Source organism: Leiobunum rupestre, chromosome 2 (genome assembly GCF_980474605.1).
Source record: "Leiobunum rupestre chromosome 2, qqLeiRupe1.1.hap1, whole genome shotgun sequence".
In the NCBI taxonomy this organism is placed as follows: Eukaryota; Metazoa; Arthropoda; class Arachnida; order Opiliones; family Sclerosomatidae; genus Leiobunum; species Leiobunum rupestre.
In genome coordinates this window covers 15,420,556-15,446,342 of record NC_143385.1, presented here as the reverse complement: position 1 = coordinate 15,446,342, position 25,787 = coordinate 15,420,556, and the positions used below count along the sequence as shown (strand labels likewise).

Genomic DNA, 25,787 nt, shown 5'->3' with positions numbered 1-25,787 from the left:
AAATTTTCTTTCGTTAACTCCTAACGATAAGAGTAGAATCACGCCCCTGATAGTTTCAAAATAATCTAAATTCATTGAAAACCAACAGACTGAATAAGGCGAGAAGATTGCAGATGCCTCACAGCATAAGTGTATAATATTGTTACATAAGTGTGACACTTCCTATTCTTCACGTGCAAAGGTTTTACTGAGAGCCATTGACAAGACAGACTGCATTACGGGCTTCGTCGCCGTTTTGCGTCCGCTTGCTACCGCGTCACACGTAGCCTTTGACAGCGCCTCGCTAGGGGGAGATTTTCTTCTTGTGATGACGTCACTCCGTTACTAGCTCTCAGTAAAATATTCCCCCAAGTGACAAACTTATGGAACAATATTATAGACTTATGCTCACCGCTCTCAATTTCATATATCCACCGATTCAGTTCCTTTCGAAAGTGGAATTACTGTTTATTTTGATTTGCTTCCATCTACTAAACGCATAACTGTTCAGCTAACTAATCAATTGGTTTAGATGAATTATACCTGATAATTAATCAGATACAATTTGGGATCAGAACACTGGGGGGGGGGGGGGGGATAAAAAAGGTAAACCTGACGTTTATCACTCTTGTTAAGGATGATAAAATTTAATTTTATCATCCTTTGCAATGCAGTCCATAGGTGGTTCCTTTTAACTTATCACTCTTGTTGGTCTGTAATTTTCAATTGGATCGAGTCTGTCCAAATTATTTGGAAATAAGAAAAATGTTTATTCTGTAAGTCTAAATCCCAAATCACATGGCTCGAAGCAAGCCAAATGATTTGGCCATTCAAGAAGCAGGTCAAATGGGGGTGATTTCACATTTAGGTAGTTTACCCCCTTGATTTGAAAAAAAAACTAGCTTTGAAGAGCAAAAGCCTAAGAATATAATTTTATTTTATGATGACAGGGCCCCCAGAGGTCCTATAATTCCTATAAAATCCTATATTTTCAAAAATGTCCTATAACATTCTATATTTTTCGCAAAATCCCCCAGAAGTCCTATAAAATCCTATAATTTTGATATTTTGCCCATTTCAAATTTAACCACTCAGTTAAATTGCTAGATTTAGTTATAGTATATATTCCTATACCAAGTCATTTTAGTCTATACTTTTGTTATTGTTAAGATGGTTAGCTTCTAGTATATTTTTGTGATAAAATGGTTAAATAGTTTCTATTTTTTAAGTGAAAATCAAAGATTTATTTCTTTAAATATAGATTTTGTTTTTAAATGCATAAAGTTAGTTAATTTTTCCTATAAAAAAATTGAAGATTTGAGTGGGGACCCTGTGATGAGTATTGTTGAGAAATAATACGAAATTCTTGGAAAGAAATTTTTTAACAGTGACACGGAAAAACACATTTCGATTGTGAAAACCCATTTGAAAACCCGCCAAATTAAATAACCAATAAAAAAGAACGTAGTGTGAGAGGAAATGACGTTCGTTTAGATTTGGAATTGTCTATATGATTTGGATTGTTTACATAATAGCCTAACAGGTTGCGTAAGATAAATTCGGGCTCAATGAACTCACAAATCCAAACAAATGTTTTTAACAATGCAATATACGTTCTTTGGGTGGGGTGGCGGAGTGGTTAGCACTTTCCGCTCGCAGCAAGAGGATCTAGTTTCGATCCCAGCTTGTGGCACTGGCTCAAACCTCCGAAGAATTCCCGCGGTGAGTTTGCTAGATATATCCAGACTTCCAGAGTGGTTCGGTTTCCCCTTTCTATAAAAACTTGTTGAAGGGCTTGTCACCACCCTCCTACGCGGTATAGCCTTGCCCACTCGGCCCTGCCACTTGAATTAAAGGCTTTAAAAAGTCGCTAGATGCCTTGGTATTAGGCTATCTGATTATTACTGAATTATATTCCTTTGAAAGCGTTTTAATTATCATTAGTTCGTGGTACCAAGGCCAAATAAGCGGGCTTAGTATCTGATCGAAAACGTGATCAGACATATTCATTGCTGTGCATGCCGACCTTTGAAACGTGTTAATTTAGATTTTTAACTTAAAGCAAGTGTCGGCTCTAGGTGAAGTAGCTCTTTTTTCAACAGATGTCGCTAGCGTCGAAATCAAAACAAAATGCTGAAGCTACATTTTGACCCAAAAGGCGGGACATAAAAGTATGCTTCGCGTTGATTGGCTCGTTTTCAAATTTGTCAATAACTTCAATTGTAGTAATTGTTTACAATATATTTTATATGGGATATATAATTTAGGTTAAAGTTCACTAAGTAGAGTAAAAGTGGTCTAAATATAAAACTCTGTAATGGCTCTCTGACGACGTTATTGTTTCGCTATTTTGAATTTTAGCTTCCGTTCCCATTAATAGATGGCTCCACGCTCTTCACCAATGTCATTTTTTTCGAAGATTCGGATAGATTCATGGCCATCTCTAATAACAGGGACCTTTTCATAATACAGGTGGCAATGATAGAGCCGACAGTTGCTTTAAACCATTTATATTTTGTAAATATCTAATGAAAGTATCATAATGGTAAACATATCAATTGAAACCTTTATTGCATTGTAGAAGCCTGGGTTGCCACACGTCAGGGAAATCAGGGAAAAGTCAGGGAATTTAAAAATGGGCCTAACAAGTCAGGGAAAGGGCAGCGAATTTTAAGAATTTATAAAAATTCGGGGGAAAGATAGGGAATTAAATTTTATCTTGACACTTTTTGAAGGCAATTTTACTCTAGATCCATGAGAAATTATTATGAGTATCATTTATTTCCTTGAAAGTTTGGCTATTTTTTTAAACATTGCAATAAACGTTTTACTGAAATATAAATCCATTTAAATTTATTAACTTCTGATAAAAGTAAAATATAACACAAACATTTTGACCTTAAAAAGTCAAGGAAAATCTCTTTAAGTGGTCAGGGAAAACAGGAAATAGTCCGGGAATTTGAATCTGAAAATTTTGTGCAACCATATAAATAATTGCAATTAATATTTAATTTGTAAATAGTTACAAAGGATTCAAATCAAACAATTAATATCGTAATTTCAAACCATGTTGTAAAAGAATCATAATAATTTAAAATCAAACTTTTAATCATTTTACTCGAACTGTTTAAGGGGGAAGTCAGCAGTAACTCTAGAAATAAAACTTTCTTACGACAATAATTAAGATATTAAAACGCGGTTATTTGCATAATTTTGTCAGAAACCTTAACTAGTCAATGATTGAAGATTTATTTCGAAGTTTCATTTAATTATAAAAAATAAATTATCATTGAAGATTTATATTCGAATTTCGTTTTAATATTTAATTTTAAATATTTTACAAGCTAAAGTATTTGAAAACTGGCGGCCTTGAAAAAATCTTAACTTGTTTAATTAAAACTGCTCTCCATAGGTTTAACATAAATCTAGTTTACAATTGAAAATGGAACCGCTAGTCCAAGGAACTTATGTTATATTCAATTAAAACTGTATTTTTGAGTAGTAAGCCTAACTAACGCGTTTTATCCCGCGAGCTAATATTTCAGCGCGAGTACGTTTTTTAAATGCGCGCGCGCTGCTTTTAACTTAAACAGACTGAGTATGTACAATGAGTTTAACTAAATCACGTGAAATTGAAATAAAAATATTTTTCTGACAACACCAGCAAGAGACGTGTTTCAACGCCATCTCTTATTTTTTCCCAGCAACACAAAAACACTTACTTCCGGCAAAATGTTTATTTGATATAACTCAATAAACTTAACAAATTCTTTTGAATGACACTCACTTCAGTTATGAAAGATTTCAGATTACAAGTTAACATTTACAAAAACCTGTTAATGGTTTACTATTAATGGTTTAAAAGCTAATAACATAAAAACAGAGCACAATTTATTTTTTTGCATACTATTTAACACTAAACTAGACTTTTGAACCTATATTTGCGGTGTTCTAAATTGGAAAACCTTTCTTGCAACCTTAAAGCTTGTTAACTCAACCTCTTCATCTGCACATTATACTTTTTAACATAACATTCATTCAAATAAAGAACCTTAAACGGGATAAATTCAACGTACTTATAAACCATAACTTTTAAGAACAAATTTAACTTAAAGGGAGTATGAACAAATTTATGGTGGATCAACGAATTTCACATTTCTGTTACCAGGTTTATCAGAAGCTATGCATCTTGGCGCTAGTTACGTTATAAACAAGTCGTAGCGCGTTTCAATTTTATTAAGCCACGTTCACACTAGAGCCTGAAACCCAGTTTAGGACGGTTTGAATGCCAGTTTTGACCGCCTACGATAATTCTTGGTTCACACGTGCGAAATCGCTTCAGCCCGGTTCGCTTATAGACTAGAATTTTGAAAATACTAAAATGTATCCCAAAATAATTAGTTAATCATGTTTACTATAAATACAGTAATATTATTTGACATTATTTAGAATTTTATCCCCATTATTTTTGAAAATACGAGCAATTTTACTTCCCCGCCTGGTCGTTTCGAAAGCGATTCTAAGCGAACCGACTTGAACGAGTTGCTTCCCGAACCAACACGAAGCGATTTCTCACGTTGGTTTTAAAAACCAGTTATCTAAACGAAGCGAATTTAGGGGTAAGTGTGAACCTAGCTATAGTTTCCCCTTGGAGCTCCGAATGTAGAAAAAATCCCAGAATATGATTGGTTGGATCGGTTTCACGTAATGTTTTCAAACGGCGATATGACCCTTTAAAGGGAACAGGGTGACCACAGTTCCTATATTTCCTATATTTTCCTATAATTTAACGACCATCCTTTTTTTATCCTATAATTTCATTAAATTTCCTATAATACCCTATATTTTAACCCAAAAGTCTGAAGTAATTAAAATATTTGATATTTCACCCTTAGAAGTCTTTAAACGTCCTAGTTATTAAAGACGTTTATTTCCAACACTGTTTGCCGATAGTTTTCGACTATTTCTATGGGTTATCAACTTTATTTTGAAGGTTGTACCCCCTTTAAACAATTTTGACAACCGTTTTCTCTTTATGTATAACTAATTTCATCCTATTTTTACCTTTTTTATCCCAATTTTCTTCCTATAGTTTCCTTTAATTAACTGATAAATTTCCTATAATTCCTTTAAAGGATTTTAAAATATTCTGTGGTCACCCTGACAGTAGCGGCGCCAGGATTTTTGGGGAGGTAGGCCAACTATTTGGAGGCCCCACCAAAATTATGGAGGCCCCCCCCCCACAATTTTTTCAAATCCGTCCACGTGGATTATAATTTTTTTTAAGCAAGTGATGAAATCTTTGGGTAAAATGGGTACGCGACGAAAAAATTAGAGTTAATTATGAATTTAAACATTACTAAAAACTGAGTGTGTGTCGATCATTTTTTGTGTACTGATAACATTTACTTTCTACCACTGAATTTCAGTCTATCAAATTTACATTCATTCCTTCGGTACTTCACATGTACATCCCTTACATCAGAAAAGTGACTCGTACCTTTGAAAGGAATAAAAACCGCAGTGTCGTTCAGCCAATCACTCGCATTGAATATTGGAAAATTAATAAATAAATTATTTCATAAACAAATTACAGAATTTTTTATATTAAATAATTTGGGAGCCCATATATTAAATTTTGGAGGCCCCTTAAGACGACCTTTGGAGGCCCCTACCAAAATTTCAAGTAGGCCCAGGCCTATTGCTGGCGCCGCTACTGCACCCTGAGGGAATATAACCTCAACGCATTCTTTATGGAAGACCCTAACAATTTGAGCACTTACTAGCGTCCGAAATAGCTAAAGCCATATAACTTAGTGGCAAATATTGGAAGTGTTGGTGTTCCACGCCAAATACCCAAGGTTCTGTTCCCTTTAAGTGGAAAAATCAACGCTTACTTTACGAAAGACCCCAACAGTTTTATGGATTACCTCCCCAACAAAACTAGCAGAGCCGAAAATCTCTAAAGCCAAAGGAGGAAGCGAACAATATTGAGGACGGCAGAAACACTGGAGATTATATTCCCTTTAAGAATAAGTTTGACGTCGAAAATCTCCTATATTATCCGTGAATTAAAAAAAATCACTTGATCAATCAATCTATTGGAAAATTTTGTAAAGGGAACTAATTTCCATATTTGGATCGGAAGGTTTGAAAATGTTGTTGTCCGATGTATAATATTGTACCGGAAGCCAACTTGGCATACGATGGAATAGGGTCCTTGATTAAAAGAAATCCCTTTTGCGTGAAAAGCGGAAGAAAAGTCCATTGTCGAGGGTAAAAATGTCAAACGGATGCCAGATGCCGGGCCGTATCTCGAACAAATGGCAGCGCAACCACAGTCGGACGCGAAGAATTCCTCGCGAGATAATTAAGAAGATATATTTTTCATTGGGCGAGTGCTAGAATTGGCGGACACCGTCGGGCGAACAAACAGCTAAGTGATTGCCGCCCGAAGCGCCCCAATTACGGACTCGTTGCCGCCCACCAGGGGGCAATAAGGAATTGTTTCATTTCGCGTCCCCGCGTATTATCTCCGGCTCCGCACCTGTGTTCATTAGCGTTTGCCAAACGGAACAAAACGAAGCCTATAAATTCACTTTAATTCACCTTCCCTGGACAGTTTTTTGTCCTCTGAAGAATGCCAATGGGACAGAGGCTTGTACTCTATTCGCAACCGAAAACTATCGCTACGCCCCCTTTGGTTCGCTATTGAAACCTAGATAGGTAGCGGCGTAAGTAATAATATTGTGTGACACTTCCTATTCTTCACATGCAAATGTTTTACTGAGAGCTATTCACAAAACACACTGCATTACGGGCTTCGTCGCCGTTTTACGTCCGCTTGCAAAGGCGTCACACGTAGCCTTTGACAGCGCGTCGCTAGGGGTAGATTTTCTTATTGTGATGACGTCACTCCGTTACTAACTCTCAGTAAAATATTCCCCAAAGTGACAAATTTATGGAACAATATTATACACTTATGGTAGCAGACTCTATTAGATTTTCCTCATAGTTATTCGTAAATTTGACTCTATAAATAATGATACTTGCATTTTATTAGCAAGTACGTTGTGTTTATTTTAGAAAAAATGTTCTCATGACTTTTTAATTGATCTGTAGCAGATGCTAGATCATATATAGGTGCTACCCATAGATATAGGTGCTACCCATAGATATAGGAAACGTATATAAAGGTCTAGATAAAATATTTCAAAGGGAGTGAATACGGAGGTGACAGCTAGCAGAAACGCGTAATTTCTGCAGGCTATCCTTATAAGGCGCTATCTATCGGTAAGAAAGCTCGTGCTATCGTCGCGAGAGCCATTGTCTCCTGCTTAAAAATTATACTAAAAGTCACCAACAGATGGTGTCTAAAGACTACGGCCTGCGGCAAGCACTTAGTACTAAAATGCTAAGAGAGCTCGCGCTCTTGGTCACGTGCCTTCCTCGGTGACTGCTAGGTGTCAATTCCGTATTTTATGTTAGGCTTAGACGCCCCGAAATTTATCTAGACCTTTATATACATTTCTTATATCTATGGCGCTACCTCGTAGAAGATAGTGCCGTTACGCCCCCTAGACTCGTTTCGGTCGCGAATAGTATCCCGGATGGGTATTGAGAGTCATGACCTCCACATTTTTTCTATAGAAACTGCCCCCAAAATGGCGACCATGGTAGAAGTTTAGCTACTTTGTCTGATAACGCCAAGATTATTTTTATCGGTATCAAAATAAAATGAACCCATTTTTCTAATCATCGGCGAATAACAGTTAGCTGGTTCACAGTAAGCTTAATGAACTGATAAATTAAAATTCATCGGTTTTCTTCCATCGAATTTATTACCTGTTTTTTTAACCGAGACATCAAATAAGAAAGTGAACGTTTCGTGAACTGAACCTTTTTGAAAAAATGCCTTTAGTCTAAAATTGAAAAATAAAAGTTTTTTATTATTTTTAATATCGGGTAACTGTTTGATTAGCTTATTTTCCATTTTAATTTAAAATGTAGATCAAATAGAAATAATTCGCAGTAAAACTACAAGAAGTTACAACTTGGAATGCACTGTCTGATTCCGAGTCTCATGATATAGAATTTTTTTTTTCAATAAAATTATATTTTGTACTATTTGGCACCTAGGAGCAACAAACACATAAGGAGAATGCAACCCGTCAAAAGTCGTGCATTTTCTTGTGTACATTTTTTATTGGTTAGACGCTTCAGCATCTGCTGCCGTCGGAAGGGGAAAGTTCGAAAATTGTCTTCGCCCTTTCCGTAAAACGTTCAGCGTAAAGGCTCGTCCAATGAAATTTGTACACGACACTGCGTTTGCCTGTTTAAAGGCTAGCTGCGTTCTCCTTGTGTTTGTTGCTCCTAGTTGGCACGTTGGTCATTAAACTCCTTATTGTCCACTATATTTCGACCTGGATTTATCTTCTTCGGAACACTGAGGAATCTAAACTTGAAGACATTTATAGAATTTAAAAATTACATAAATCTTTTCCAATCAAATATATTATATCCTTATTTTTAATGTAATGTATTATCCCCTAATTATGTTTCTTTTAAAGGTAAGGCAATATGTTTGATCGACAATTAAAAACAAATTGTGTTAATTCTACTCCAATTACCAGTGGCGCGTTGAGACCTTAAGCAAAATTTGGGCGCCTATTTGAAAGCTAATATTTTACCAAAAATTCCATTTTCAAAAGCTAATTTTTAAGTTTTCACCAAATATTGCAACAGTGGCTTTTTGTGATCCATTTTTACGAATGACATCAACATACGAAAGTGTATTTCTTAAAACGTTTTCAAGAGAGAAGCTTTAACTTTGTGCACGTCCGCCATCATAGGGGACAATAGAAATTTGTGCGAATGAAAAAACCATCTCAAATGGAGTGGTAATGGTTGAAAGACAAATATTGGAACCAAAATGGAGTGGAAATGGTATTTTTGCAACGGGAATTTGCGGGAGAGAGAAAAACATCTCAAATGGAATGGGAATGGTTGAAAGACAAATATTGGAACCAAAATGGAGTGGAAATGGTATTTTTGCAACGGGAATTTGCGGGAATGAGAAAAACATCTCAAATGGAATGGGAATGGTTGAAAGACAAATATTGGAACCAAAATGGAGTGGAAATGGTATTTTTGCAACGGGAATTTGCGGGAATGAGAAAAACATCTCAAATGGAATGGGAATGGTTGGAAGACAAATATTGGAACCAAAATGGAGTGGAAATGGTATTTTTGCAACGGGAATTTGCGGGAATGAGAAAACCATCTCAAATGGAATGGGAATGGTTGGAAGACAAATATTGGAACCAAAATGGAGTGGAAATGGTATTTTTGCAACGGGAATTTGCGGGAATGAGAAAACCACCTCAAATGGAATGGGAATGGTTGGAAGACAAATATTGGAACCAAAATGGAGTGGAAATGGTATTTTTGCAACGGGAATTTGCGGGAATGAGAAAACCATCTCAAATGGAATGGGAATGGTTGGAAGACAAATATTGGAACCAAAATGGAGTGGAAATGGTATTTTTGCAACGGGAATTTGCGGGAATGAGAAAACCATCTCAAATGGAATGGGAATGGTTGGAAGACAAATATTGGAACCAAAATGGAGTGGAAATGGTATTTTTGCAACGGGAATTTGCGGGAATGAGAAAACCATCTCAAATGGAATGGGAATGGTTGAAAGACAAATATTGGAACCAAAATGGAGTGGAAATGGTATTTTTGCAACGGGAATTTGCGGGAATGAGAAAAACATCTCAAATGGAATGGGAATGGTTGAAAGACAAATATTGGAACCAAAATGGAGTGGAAATGGTATTTTTGCAACGGGAATTTGCGGGAATGAGAAAACCATCTCAAATGGAATGGGAATGGTTGGAAGACAAATATTGGAACCAAAATGGAGTGGAAATGGTATTTTTGCAACGGGAATTTGCGGGAATGAGAAAACCATCTCAAATGGAATGGGAATGGTTGGAAGACAAATATTGGAACCAAAATGGACTGGAAATGGTATTTTTGCAACGGGAATTTGCGGGAATGAGAAAACCATCTCAAATGGAATGGGAATGGTTGGAAGACAAATATTGGAACCAAAATGGAGTGGAAATGGTATTTTTGCAACGGGAATTTGCGGGAATGAGAAAAACATCTCAAATGGAATGGGAATGGTTGGAAGACAAATATTGGAACCAAAATGGAGTGGAAATGGTATTTTTGCAACGGGAATTTGCGGGAATGAGAAAAACATCTCAAATGGAATGGGAATGGTTGAAAGACAAATATTGGAACCAAAATGGAGTGGAAATGGTATTTTTGCAACGGGAATTTGCGGGAATGAGAAAAACATCTCAAATGGAATGGGAATGGTTGAAAGACAAATATTGGAACCAAAATGGAGTGGAAATGGTATTTTTGCAACGGGAATTTGCGGGAATGAGAAAACCATCTCAAATGGAATGGGAATGGTTGGAAGACAAATATTGGAACCAAAATGGAGTGGAAATGGTATTTTTGCAACGGGAATTTGCGGGAATGAGAAAACCATCTCAAATGGAATGGGAATGGTTGGAAGACAAATATTGGAACCAAAATGGAGTGGAAATGGTATTTTTGCAACGGGAATTTGCGGGAATGAGAAAACCATCTCAAATGGAATGGGAATGGTTGGAAGACAAATATTGGAACCAAAATGGAGTGGAAATGGTATTTTTGCAACGGGAATTTGCGGGAATGAGAAAACCATCTAAAATGGAATGGGAATGGTTGGAAGACAAATATTGGAACCAAAATGGAGTGGAAATGGTATTTTTGCAACGGGAATTTGCGGGAATGAGAAAACCATCTCAAATGGAATGGGAATGGTTGGAAGACAAATATTGGAACCAAAATGGAGTGGAAATGGTATTTTTGCAACGGGAATTTGCGGGAATGAGAAAACCATCTCAAATGGAATGGGAATGGTTGGAAGACAAATATTGGAACCAAAATGGAGTGGAAATGGTATTTTTGCAACGGGAATTTGCGGGAGAGAGAAAAACATCTCAAATGGAATGGGAATGGTTGAAAGACAAATATTGGAACCAAAATGGAGTGGAAATGGTATTTTTGCAACGGGAATTTGCGGGAATGAGAAAACCATCTCAAATGGAGTGGTAATGGTTGAAAGACAAATATTGGAACCAAAATGGAGTGGAAATGGTATTTTTGCAACGGGAATTTGCGGGAATGAGAAAACCATCTCAAATGGAATGGGAATGGTTGGAAGACAAATATTGGAACCAAAATGGAGTGGAAATGGTATTTTTGCAACGGGAATTTGCGGGAATGAGAAAACCATCTCAAATGGAATGGGAATGGTTGGAAGACAAATATTGGAACCTAAATGGAGTGGAAATGGTATTTTTGCAACGGGAATTTGCGGGAATGAGAAAACCATCTCAAATGGAATGGGAATGGTTGAAAGACAAATATTGGAACCAAAATGGAGTGGAAATGGTATTTTTGCAACGGGAATTTGCGGGAATGAGAAAACCATCTCAAATGGAATGAGAATGGTTGAAAGACAAATATTGGAACCAAAATGGAGTGGAAATGGTATTTTTGCAACGGGAATTTGCGGGAATGAGAAAACCATCTCAAATGGAATGGGAATGGTTGGAAGACAAATATTGGAACCAAAATGGAGTGGAAATGGTATTTTTGCAACGGGAATTTGCGGGAATGAGAAAACCATCTAAAATGGAATGGGAATGGTTGGAAGACAAATATTGGAACCAAAATGGAGTGGAAATGGTATTTTTGCAACGGGAATTTGCGGGAATGAGAAAACCATCTCAAATGGAATGGGAATGGTTGGAAGACAAATATTGGAACCAAAATGGAGTGGAAATGGTATTTTTGCAACGGGAATTTGCGGGAGAGAGAAAAACATCTCAAATGGAATGGGAATGGTTGAAAGACAAATATTGGAACCAAAATGGAGTGGAAATGGTATTTTTGCAACGGGAATTTGCGGGAATGAGAAAACCATCTCAAATGGAGTGGTAATGGTTGAAAGACAAATATTGGAACCAAAATGGAGTGGAAATGGTATTTTTGCAACGGGAATTTGCGGGAATGAGAAAACCATCTCAAATGGAATGGGAATGGTTGGAAGACAAATATTGGAACCAAAATGGAGTGGAAATGGTATTTTTGCAACGGGAATTTGCGGGAATGAGAAAACCATCTCAAATGGAATGGGAATGGTTGAAAGACAAATATTGGAACCAAAATGGAGTGGAAATGGTATTTTTGCAACGGGAATTTGCGGGAATGAGAAAACCATCTCAAATGGAATGGGAATGGTTGAAAGACAAATATTGGAACCAAAATGGAGTGGAAATGGTATTTTTGCAACGGGAATTTGCGGGAATGAGAAAACCATCTCAAATGGAATGGGAATGGTTGGAAGACAAATATTGGAACCAAAATGGAGTGGAAATGGTATTTTTGCAACGGGAATTTGCGGGAATGAGAAAACCATCTCAAATGGAATGGGAATGGTTGGAAGACAAATATTGGAACCAAAATGGAGTGGAAATGGTATTTTTGCAACGGGAATTTGCGGGAATGAGAAAACCATCTCAAATGGAATGGGAATGGTTGGAAGACAAATATTGGAACCAAAATGGAGTGGAAATGGTATTTTTGCAACGGGAATTTGCGGGAATGAGAAAACCATCTCAAATGGAATGGGAATGGTTGAAAGACAAATATTGGAACCAAAATGGAGTGGAAATGGTATTTTTGCAACGGGAATTTGCGGGAATGAGAAAACCATCTCAAATGGAATGGGAATGGTTGGAAGACAAATATTGGAACCAAAATGGAGTGGAAATGGTATTTTTGCAACGGGAATTTGCGGGAATGAGAATACCATCTCAAATGGAATGGGAATGGTTGAAAGACAAATATTGGAACCAAAATGGAGTGGAAATGGTATTTTTGCAACGGGAATTTGCGGGAATGAGAAAACCATCTCAAATGGAATGGGAATGGTTGGAAGACAAATATTGGAACCAAAATGGAGTGGAAATGGTATTTTTGCAACGGGAATTTGCGGGAATGAGAAAACCATCTCAAATGGAATGGGAATGGTTGGAAGACAAATATTGGAACCAAAATGGAGTGGAAATGGTATTTTTGCAACGGGAATTTGCGGGAGAGAGAAAAACATCTCAAATGGAATGGGAATGGTTGAAAGACAAATATTGGAACCAAAATGGAGTGGAAATGGTATTTTTGCAACGGGAATTTGCGGGAATGAGAAAACCATCTCAAATGGAGTGGTAATGGTTGAAAGACAAATATTGGAACCAAAATGGAGTGGAAATGGTATTTTTGCAACGGGAATTTGCGGGAATGAGAAAACCATCTCAAATGGAATGGGAATGGTTGGAAGACAAATATTGGAACCAAAATGGAGTGGAAATGGTATTTTTGCAACGGGAATTTGCGGGAATGAGAAAACCATCTCAAATGGAATGGGAATGGTTGGAAGACAAATATTGGAACCTAAATGGAGTGGAAATGGTATTTTTGCAACGGGAATTTGCGGGAATGAGAAAACCATCTCAAATGGAATGGGAATGGTTGAAAGACAAATATTGGAACCAAAATGGAGTGGAAATGGTATTTTTGCAACGGGAATTTGCGGGAATGAGAAAACCATCTCAAATGGAATGAGAATGGTTGAAAGACAAATATTGGAACCAAAATGGAGTGGAAATGGTATTTTTGCAACGGGAATTTGCGGGAATGAGAAAACCATCTCAAATGGAATGGGAATGGTTGGAAGACAAATATTGGAACCAAAATGGAGTGGAAATGGTATTTTTGCAACGGGAATTTGCGGGAATGAGAAAACCATCTAAAATGGAATGGGAATGGTTGGAAGACAAATATTGGAACCAAAATGGAGTGGAAATGGTATTTTTGCAACGGGAATTTGCGGGAATGAGAAAACCATCTCAAATGGAATGGGAATGGTTGGAAGACAAATATTGGAACCAAAATGGAGTGGAAATGGTATTTTTGCAACGGGAATTTGCGGGAGAGAGAAAAACATCTCAAATGGAATGGGAATGGTTGAAAGACAAATATTGGAACCAAAATGGAGTGGAAATGGTATTTTTGCAACGGGAATTTGCGGGAATGAGAAAACCATCTCAAATGGAGTGGTAATGGTTGAAAGACAAATATTGGAACCAAAATGGAGTGGAAATGGTATTTTTGCAACGGGAATTTGCGGGAATGAGAAAACCATCTCAAATGGAATGGGAATGGTTGGAAGACAAATATTGGAACCAAAATGGAGTGGAAATGGTATTTTTGCAACGGGAATTTGCGGGAATGAGAAAACCATCTCAAATGGAATGGGAATGGTTGAAAGACAAATATTGGAACCAAAATGGAGTGGAAATGGTATTTTTGCAACGGGAATTTGCGGGAATGAGAAAACCATCTCAAATGGAATGGGAATGGTTGAAAGACAAATATTGGAACCAAAATGGAGTGGAAATGGTATTTTTGCAACGGGAATTTGCGGGAATGAGAAAACCATCTCAAATGGAATGGGAATGGTTGGAAGACAAATATTGGAACCAAAATGGAGTGGAAATGGTATTTTTGCAACGGGAATTTGCGGGAATGAGAAAACCATCTCAAATGGAATGGGAATGGTTGGAAGACAAATATTGGAACCAAAATGGAGTGGAAATGGTATTTTTGCAACGGGAATTTGCGGGAATGAGAAAACCATCTCAAATGGAATGGGAATGGTTGGAAGACAAATATTGGAACCAAAATGGAGTGGAAATGGTATTTTTGCAACGGGAATTTGCGGGAATGAGAAAACCATCTCAAATGGAATGGGAATGGTTGAAAGACAAATATTGGAACCAAAATGGAGTGGAAATGGTATTTTTGCAACGGGAATTTGCGGGAATGAGAAAACCATCTCAAATGGAATGGGAATGGTTGGAAGACAAATATTGGAACCAAAATGGAGTGGAAATGGTATTTTTGCAACGGGAATTTGCGGGAATGAGAATACCATCTCAAATGGAATGGGAATGGTTGAAAGACAAATATTGGAACCAAAATGGAGTGGAAATGGTATTTTTGCAACGGGAATTTGCGGGAATGAGAAAACCATCTCAAATGGAATGGGAATGGTTGGAAGACAAATATTGGAACCAAAATGGAGTGGAAATGGTATTTTTGCAACGGGAATTTGCGGGAATGAGAAAACCATCTCAAATGGAATGGGAATGGTTGAAAGACAAATATTGGAACCAAAATGGTGTGGAAATGGTATTTTTGCAACGGGAATTTGCGGGAATGAGAAAACCATCTCAAATGGAATGGGAATGGTTGGAAGACAAATATTGGAACCAAAATGGAGTGGAAATGGTATTTTTGCAACGGGAATTTGCGGGAATGAGAAAACCATCTCAAATGGAATGGGAATGGTTGGAAGACAAATATTGGAACCAAAATGGAGTGGAAATGGTATTTTTGCAACGGGAATTTGCGGGAATGAGAAAACCATCTCAAATGGAATGGGAATGGTTGGAAGACAAATATTGGAACCAAAATGGAGTGGAAATGGTATTTTTGCAACGGGAATTTGCGGGAATGAGAAAACCATCTCAAATGGAGTGGTAATGGTTGAAAGACAAATATTGGAACCAAAATGGAGTGGAAATGGTATTTTTGCAACGGGAATTTGCGGGAATGAGAAAACCATCTCAAATGGAATGGGAATGGTTGGAAGACAAATATTGGAACCAAAATGGAGTGGAAATGGTATTTTTGCAACGGGAATTTGCGGGAATGAGAAAACCATCTCAAATGGAATGGGAATGGTTGGAAGACAAATATTGGAACCTAAATGGAGTGGAAATGGTATTTTTGCAACGGGAATTTGCGGGAATGAGAAAACCATCTCAAATGGAATGGGAATGGTTGAAAGACAAATATTGGAACCAAAATGGAGTGGAAATGGTATTTTTGCAACGGGAAATTGCGGGAATGAGAAAACCATCTCAAATGGAATGGGAATGGTTGAAAGACAAATATTGGAACCAAAATGGCGTGGAAATGGTATTTTTGCAACGGGAATTTGCGGGAATGAGAAAACCATCTCAAATGGAATGGGAATGGTTGGAAGACAAATATTGGAACCAAAATGGAGTGGAAATGGTATTTTTGCAACGGGAATTTGCGGGAGAGAGAAAAACATCTCAAATGGAATGGGAATGGTTGAAAGACAAATATTGGAACCAAAATGGAGTGGAAATGGTATTTTTGCAACGGGAATTTGCGGGAATGAGAAAACCATCTAAAATGGAATGGGAATGGTTGGAAGACAAATATTGGAACCAAAATGGAGTGGAAATGGTATTTTTGCAACGGGAATTTGCGGGAATGAGAAAACCATCTCAAATGGAATGAGAATGGTTGAAAGACAAATATTGGAACCAAAATGGAGTGGAAATGGTATTTTTGCAACGGGAATTTGCGGGAATGAGAAAACCATCTCAAATGGAATGGGAATGGTTGGAAGACAAATATTGGAACCAAAATGGAGTGGAAATGGTATTTTTGCAACGGGAATTTGCGGGAATGAGAAAACCATCTAAAATGGAATGGGAATGGTTGGAAGACAAATATTGGAACCAAAATGGAGTGGAAATGGTATTTTTGCAACGGGAATTTGCGGGAATGAGAAAACCATCTCAAATGGAATGGGAATGGTTGGAAGACAAATATTGGAACCAAAATGGAGTGGAAATGGTATTTTTGCAACGGGAATTTGCGGGAGAGAGAAAAACATCTCAAATGGAATGGGAATGGTTGAAAGACAAATATTGGAACCAAAATGGAGTGGAAATGGTATTTTTGCAACGGGAATTTGCGGGAATGAGAAAACCATCTCAAATGGAGTGGTAATGGTTGAAAGACAAATATTGGAACCAAAATGGAGTGGAAATGGTATTTTTGCAACGGGAATTTGCGGGAATGAGAAAACCATCTCAAATGGAATGGGAATGGTTGGAAGACAAATATTGGAACCAAAATGGAGTGGAAATGGTATTTTTGCAACGGGAATTTGCGGGAATGAGAAAACCATCTCAAATGGAATGGGAATGGTTGAAAGACAAATATTGGAACCAAAATGGAGTGGAAATGGTATTTTTGCAACGGGAATTTGCGGGAATGAGAAAACCATCTCAAATGGAATGGGAATGGTTGAAAGACAAATATTGGAACCAAAATGGAGTGGAAATGGTATTTTTGCAACGGGAATTTGCGGGAATGAGAAAACCATCTCAAATGGAATGGGAATGGTTGGAAGACAAATATTGGAACCAAAATGGAGTGGAAATGGTATTTTTGCAACGGGAATTTGCGGGAATGAGAATACCATCTCAAATGGAATGGGAATGGTTGAAAGACAAATATTGGAACCAAAATGGAGTGGAAATGGTATTTTTGCAACGGGAATTTGCGGGAATGAGAAAACCATCTCAAATGGAATGGGAATGGTTGGAAGACAAATATTGGAACCAAAATGGAGTGGAAATGGTATTTTTGCAACGGGAATTTGCGGGAATGAGAAAACCATCTCAAATGGAATGGGAATGGTTGAAAGACAAATATTGGAACCAAAATGGAGTGGAAATGGTATTTTTGCAACGGGAATTTGCGGGAATGAGAAAACCATCTCAAATGGAATGGGAATGGTTGGAAGACAAATATTGGAACCAAAATGGAGTGGAAATGGTATTTTTGCAACGGGAATTTGCGGGAATGAGAAAACCATCTCAAATGGAATGGGAATGGTTGGAAGACAAATATTGGAACCAAAATGGAGTGGAAATGGTATTTTTGCAACGGGAATTTGCGGGAATGAGAAAACCATCTCAAATGGAATGGGAATGGTTGAAAGACAAGAAGTTTAACAAAAATGGGATATAAATGATATTTTTGCAACGGGAATGTGCGGAAATGAGAAAACCATCTCAAATGGAATGGGAATGGTTGGAAGACAAATATTGGAACCAAAATGGAGTGGAAATGGTATTTTTGCAACGGGAATTTGCGGGAATGAGAATACCATCTCAAATGGAATGGGAATGGTTGAAAGACAAATATTGGAACCAAAATGGAGTGGAAATGGTATTTTTGCAACGGGAATTTGCGGGAATGAGAAAACCATCTCAAATGGAATGGGAATGGTTGGAAGACAAATATTGGAACCAAAATGGAGTGGAAATGTTATTTTTGCAACGGGAATTTGCGGGAATGAGAAAACCATCTCAAATGGAATGGGAATGGTTGAAAGACAAATATTGGAACCAAAATGGAGTGGAAATGGTATTTTTGCAACGGGAATTTGCGGGAATGAGAATACCATCTCAAATGGAATGGGAATGGTTGAAAGACAAATATTGGAACCAAAATGGAGTGGAAATGGTATTTTTGCAACGGGAATTTGCGGGAATGAGAAAACCATCTCAAATGGAATGGGAATGGTTGGAAGACAAATATTGGAACCAAAATGGAGTGGAAATGGTATTTTTGCAACGGGAATTTGCGGGAATGAGAAAACCATCTCAAATGGAATGGGAATGGTTGAAAGACAAGAAGTTTAACAAAAATGGGATATAAATGATATTTTTGCAACGGGAATGTGCGGAAATGAGAAAACCATCTCAAATGGAATGGGAATGGTTGGAAGACAAATATTGGAACCAAAATGGAGTGGAAATGGTATTTTTGCAACGGGAATTTGCGGGAATGAGAAAACCATCTCAAATGGAATGGGAATGGTTGGAAGACAAATATTGGAACCAAAATGGAGTGGAAATGGTATTTTTGCAACGGGAATTTGCGGGAATGAGAATACCATCTCAAATGGAATGGGAATGGTTGAAAGACAAATATTGGAACCAAAATGGAGTGGAAATGGTATTTTTGCAACGGGAATTTGCGGGAATGAGAAAACCATCTCAAATGGAATGGGAATGGTTGGAAGACAAATATTGGAACCAAAATGGAGTGGAAATGGTATTTTTGCAACGGGAATTTGCGGGAATGAGAAAACCATCTCAAATGGAATGGGAATGGTTGAAAGACAAATATTGGAACCAAAATGGAGTGGAAATGGTATTTTTGCAACGGGAATTTGCGGGAATGAGAAAACCATCTCAAATGGAATGGGAATGGTTGAAAGACAAGAAGTTTAACAAAAATGGGATATAAATGATATTTTTGCAACGGGAATGTGCGGAAATGAGAAAACCATCTCAAATGGAATGGCATTGTTTGTAACTGAATTGTAATGGGAATGCAGATATTTTCAACGTGAATAGGTGAGAATGGTAACGTGTCCGCTTCAAAGAGCGCTATTAAGCTGAAACCGCGAACTCATTGCGTACGCCATAGCTGCGTTGCCAAGTCCCAAAACTGAAATTATGGTATCGAAGCCGAAAAATTATTGAATTTTCTAGAAAATTATAGTACACAAGTACGGCCAGCTTTGATTACTCGCTAGAGCGTGGTAGCACTTTATCATAGTTGGCCGTTACTAAGATATTTCATTTTCGTTAGGCTACAACACGCTTGATTAGTCAAGTCGGCCGTATTTTCGAGTACAAACCAAACACTCCAAGGAGTATAATATTTCAATTCTTAGCCTACTAGGAGTAACAAAAGAAACTGGAAACGCCGTTCTTATGTTATAAATTAAAGTACAATTATGGCAAAAAGCTTACAATATAGTACGCGATTGAAATTATAGTACGGAAAAATTCGAAAGGTAAAATTATCGAAATGTACTATAATTATAGTACGGTTGGCAACGCTGCGCCACAGGCTTCGGTTAAAATAACAAATAACGGTTTAGTAAGAGAAGAGCTAGTCTTCCAAAACCGTGTTAAAGAATTTTAATTTGAGTGACGAAGGGGGTAATGTCTTAGCTAGCCCGTTTCTGACGCCTGAACGTTCCAGTAAAAATGTTAAATAGTCCGTGACAGTATTTCGTGGGCGTTTAAAATGTCTGGAGTAATACTAGCCTGGGAACGTCACTTTTACACGGCACGAAGGCGAAGCTTCGAGGGAAGACAAAGAACTTTGAAGAGAAACAAAAGTTTTAAGCCCTGACTGACCGTTGCCCATTTTGAACCTGGTTTTTGGTAAATTACAAGATCGAAAAACGTCGCGAAATTCCACGATCTTGGCCGGCTTTAGTAGCTCTTCTCCTCAGAGCTCCGTTAAGGAATGAAACAAGACGTGGCGTTTCCTTGAGGGGGAAAACGCCCTCTATGGACGTGCCACTAAAACAAAAAAAAGGTGGGCGTAAAATCAATATTCTTCGGAAGGACAAAGAGTGTCTCTACGGGATTGGTCTTAAAAAAATAAATTCAGCTGAAGGTGAAAAGGAAATAATTCTCATTAGACGTCGAAAGACATAAAAGTTCGTGTTTATCGGTTAACTTTGTTTCAGATATAAAATAGCTCATTTTGGCGCTAGTTGCGGAGAAGGCCATTGAAATCTAGGACGTGGCTCGCTTTTTAATATATTCGAAGTGTTTTTGTTTGCTCGATCGCCGGCCACCAACTTTATTTTCTTCTTAAATAACCACCGGAAAACCAGAGGCCACATTGACACAGATCAGTCCGATCCTTTGCCCGTTTAACCAGAAGTATATAGCATATTTTTACCATTAGAAGTGTCCATCTTGGTGATTTAAGCAAAACATGTGCCTTCGCGGTGTTGTGCCATGTTCTAACGAGTGGGAATTTCTTCCAAAACTTGACACCGATTTTCCCCCATTTTAACCAGCATCTTGGCGATAGAAGTTCCTTCGCAGGTATTAAACTGGCCAGGGCCGGACTTAGAGATCCTGGGCCCATAGGCAGATAAGGAGTCTGGGCCCCCTTTTCACGCGCTGCATTTCCTCTTATCCCTGGAACTAGGCTGTGCCTGAATTTCCCGGATTCAGCGTAGAAGTCTGAGCTCTACGGTTATATTACTAAATAAAAGCTCTTAACAAACGTCGCCTAAATATGCGATAGTTATGCAACATTTCGATTTAAGGCTGCGTCCGTAAACTGCAAGGCAAAAAGTTTGGTAATTTTAAAAACAAAATCTTCTACCTAGGAATTTCTCCAATATAAATTTCGATTGATATTATAGAATTATGCCTTCGAATACAGTAATTACGGTCACTGGAGGGCCCCTTCCAAGGATGGGCCCCTAGTAATAGTCATGCCACCGTGAAAAATGAATTTGTGTCAAAATGTCGTTTTGCTAAATGTTTCGAAGCGTATATCTCGCCACCAAAGTACTTCTCGGAAAATCTTCAATCGATGTTGTCCCTTGAAGCACTACGTGTAAACGCCAAACCCCTAAAATGGGAATTTCGGACAAAGTTAATAGTCTAAATATCGTAGTGTTTGTATTACAATTAAAGGTCTTAGTGATGAGAATATGTGCATATAACCCGCAATACTTAATTAAATGTCAATGAATTAAAAATGCTATCAATTAGATAAGAGTTGTTTGAATGCCAAGGCTACAATAAAGATTCTTAAAGAAAAGAGATTGATCGTATAAGTTAAAAAATTTAGTTACCATGGTTTAAAATAAGAGATTGATATTAAAAAAAAACGTTTTTAATTTCTAGAACATTTTTTGAAATTCGGAAATTACTTTTTTAAGGGTTTTTATTCTTGACTTGTCTAAAGGTTTAGTTTTACTTTTGTATTCGACAAAATGAGACGAAAATGCCGATAAATTTAAATTTGCGAACAATATTAGGCTAATCCAGGGCGGAGTGGTTAGCACTTTCGCCCCGCAGCAAGAGGAGCCGGGTTCGATCCCAACTTGTGGCACTGGGTGAAAACTCGGAACAACTCCTTCCGCGTTGTTCTCTCCCCGCTGGTTTAAGGGGTTTTCCCCCGAGCTCTTCGATTTCCCTTTCCATAAAAACTTGTTGGGGTTAACGGTAATAGTTAGTGTAGGGAGCTGTTGGCTCGCGTGGCATGAAGGGCTTGCCACCACCCTCCTACGCATTGTAACCCGGCCACCTGAATTAAAGGCTTTAAAAGTCACTCGATGACTTAGGCCTAAGGTGGTGCCTAGCTTATTATTATTATTATGAAAACCTGTTTTTGTTTTTTTAAATACGGAAAATTTTCCAACTTACGACTCTAATTTCTGCCGATCGTTAAGGGACTGTCTCACAGACATCTTAATTCTTTAAATTATTATCCGTAGATCTGTATACTGAATTAAATTGGCAGACAACCCTTTCGCGGTCTAATTGATCAACAATTCCTTTGAAATATAAATTCGTTGTTGGGTGGATCACGGAAGACTTTGGGCCAACTAAATATATTTACGATAATTTGGCGCTAGTAATAGTCCGGGAAATGTACTATATTACGAACTCACATGGACTACGAACTATTCTCGACCGAAAACTATCGCTACGCCCCCTTTTATTCGCCATTGCAACCTAGATAGGTAGCGGCTAAAGCAGACGCTATTAGTTTTTCCTCGTCGTTTTTTGTAAATTTGACTTAATAAAAAATGATACTTACATTTTAATTTAATTTTTACATTGTTAGCTTATATTTTGATTAGCTAAAAAAACTTTTTAATTTGTCTGTAGCAGACGCTAGATCATAGGCGCAACCTTGGAGAAGCTAGCGCAGTTACGCCACCTAGAATCGTTGAATCTGTTCCATTGCACCGAACTCAATCCCAGTCGAACTATCGCTACGCCCCCTTTTATTCGCCATTGCAACCTAGATAGGTAGCGGCTAACACAGACGCTATTAGTTTTTCCTCGTCGTTTTTCGTAAATTTGACTTAATAAAAAATGATACTTACATTTTAATTTAATTTTTACATTGTTAGCTTATATTTTGATTAGCTAAAAAAACTTTTTAATTTGTCTGTAGCAGACGCTAGATCATAGGCGCAACCTTGGAGAAGCTAGCGCCGTTACGCCACCTAGAATCGGTGAATCTGTTCCATTGCACCGAACTCAATCCCATTCGAACTATCGCTACGCCCCCTTTTATTCGCCATTGCAACCTAGATAGGTAGCGGCTAAAGCAGACGCTATTAGTTTTTCCTCGTCGTTTTTCGTAAATTTGACTTAATAAAAAATGATACTTACATTTTAATTTAATTTTTACATTGTTAGCTTATATTTTGATTAGCTAAAAAAACTTTTTAATTTGTCTGTAGCAGACGCTAGATCATAGGCGCAACCTTGGAGAAGCTAGCGCCGTTACGCCACCTAGAATCGTTGAATCTGTTCCATTGCACCGAACTCAATCCCATTCGAACTATCGCTAAGCCCCCTTTTATTCGCCATTGCAACCTAGATAGGTAGCGGCTAAAGCAGACGCTATTAGTTTTTCCTCGTCGTTTTTCGTAAATTTGACTTAATAAAAAATGATACTTACATTTTAATTTAATTTTTACATTGTTAGCTTATATTTTGATTAGCTAAAAAAACTTTTTAATTTGTCTGTAGCAGACGCTAGATCATAGGCGCAACCTTGGAGAAGCTAGCGCAGTTACGCCACCTAGAATCGTTGAATCTGTTCCATTGCACCGAACTCAATCCCATTCGAACTATCGCTACGCCCCCTTTTATTCGCCATTGCAACCTAGATAGGTAGCGGCTAAAGCAGACGCTATTAGTTTTTCCTCGTCGTTTTTCGTAAATTTGACTTAATAAAAAATGATACTTACATTTTAATTTAATTTTTACATTGTTAGCTTATATTTTGATTAGCTAAAAAAACTTTTTAATTTGTCTGTAGCAGACGCTAGATCATAGGCGCAACCTTGGAGAAGCTAGCGCCGTTACGCCACCTAGAATCGGTGAATCTGTTCCATTGCACCGAACTCAATCCCATTCGAACTATCGCTACGCCCCCTTTTATTCGCCATTGCAACCTAGATAGGTAGCGGCTAAAGCAGACGCTATTAGTTTTTCCTCGTCGTTTTTCGTAAATTTGACTTAATAAAAAATGATACTTACATTTTAATTTAATTTTTACATTGTTAGCTTATATTTTGATTAGCTAAAAAAACTTTTTAATTTGTCTGTAGCAGACGCTAGATCATAGGCGCAACCTTGGAGAAGCTAGCGCCGTTACGCCACCTAGAATCGGTGAATCTGTTCCATTGCACCGAACTCAATCCCATTCGAACTATCGCTACGCCCCCTTTTATTCGCCATTGCAACCTAGATAGGTAGCGGCTAAAGCAGACGCTATTAGTTTTTCCTCGTCGTTTTTCGTAAATTTGACTTAATAAAAAATGATACTTACATTTTAATTTAATTTTTACATTGTTAGCTTATATTTTGATTAGCTAAAAAAACTTTTTAATTTGTCTGTAGCAGACGCTAGATCATAGGCGCAACCTTGGAGAAGCTAGCGCCGTTACGCCACCTAGAATCGGTGAATCTGTTCCATTGCACCGAACTCAATCCCATTCGAACTATCGCTACGCCCCCTTTTATTCGCCATTGCAACCTAGATAGGTAGCGGCTAAAGCAGACGCTATTAGTTTTTCCTCGTCGTTTTTCGTAAATTTGACTTAATAAAAAATGATACTTACATTTTAATTTAATTTTTACATTGTTAGCTTATATTTTGATTAGCTAAAAAAACTTTTTAATTTGTCTGTAGCAGACGCTAGATCATAGGCGCAACCTTGGAGAAGCTAGCGCCGTTACGCCACCTAGAATCGGTGAATCTGTTCCATTGCACCGAACTCAATCCCATTCGAACTATCGCTACGCCCCCTTTTATTCGCCATTGCAACCTAGATAGGTAGCGGCTAAAGCAGACGCTATTAGTTTTTCCTCGTCGTTTTTCGTAAATTTGACTTAATAAAAAATGATACTTACATTTTAATTTAATTTTTACATTGTTAGCTTATATTTTGATTAGCTAAAAAAACTTTTTAATTTGTCTGTAGCAGACGCTAGATCATAGGCGCAACCTTGGAGAAGCTAGCGCCGTTACGCCACCTAGAATCGGTGAATCTGTTCCATTGCACCGAACTCAATCCCATTCGAACTATCGCTACGCCCCCTTTTATTCGCCATTGCAACCTAGATAGGTAGCGGCTAAAGCAGACGCTATTAGTTTTTCCTCGTCGTTTTTCGTAAATTTGACTTAATAAAAAATGATACTTACATTTTAATTTAATTTTTACATTGTTAGCTTATATTTTGATTAGCTAAAAAAACTTTTTAATTTGTCTGTAGCAGACGCTAGATCATAGGCGCAACCTTGGAGAAGCTAGCGCCGTTACGCCACCTAGAATCGGTGAATCTGTTCCATTGCACCGAACTCAATCCCATTCGAACTATCGCTACGCCCCCTTTTATTCGCCATTGCAACCTAGATAGGTAGCGGCTAAAGCAGACGCTATTAGTTTTTCCTCGTCGTTTTTCGTAAATTTGACTTAATAAAAAATGATACTTACATTTTAATTTAATTTTTACATTGTTAGCTTATATTTTGATTAGCTAAAAAAACTTTTTAATTTGTCTGTAGCAGACGCTAGATCATAGGCGCAACCTTGGAGAAGCTAGCGCCGTTACGCCACCTAGAATCGGTGAATCTGTTCCATTGCACCGAACTCAATCCCATTCGAACTATCGCTACGCCCCCTTTTATTCGCCATTGCA

General features: G+C 37.7%; 1 protein-coding gene across 4 annotated transcripts in view; it reads left to right on the top strand.

Moving 5' to 3' along the window:
* Nmdar1 (glutamate ionotropic receptor NMDA type subunit 1) overlaps nt 1-25,787 on the top strand; it is a 190,667-nt gene that overhangs the window by 66,713 nt on the left and 98,167 nt on the right. The window lies entirely within an intron of this gene.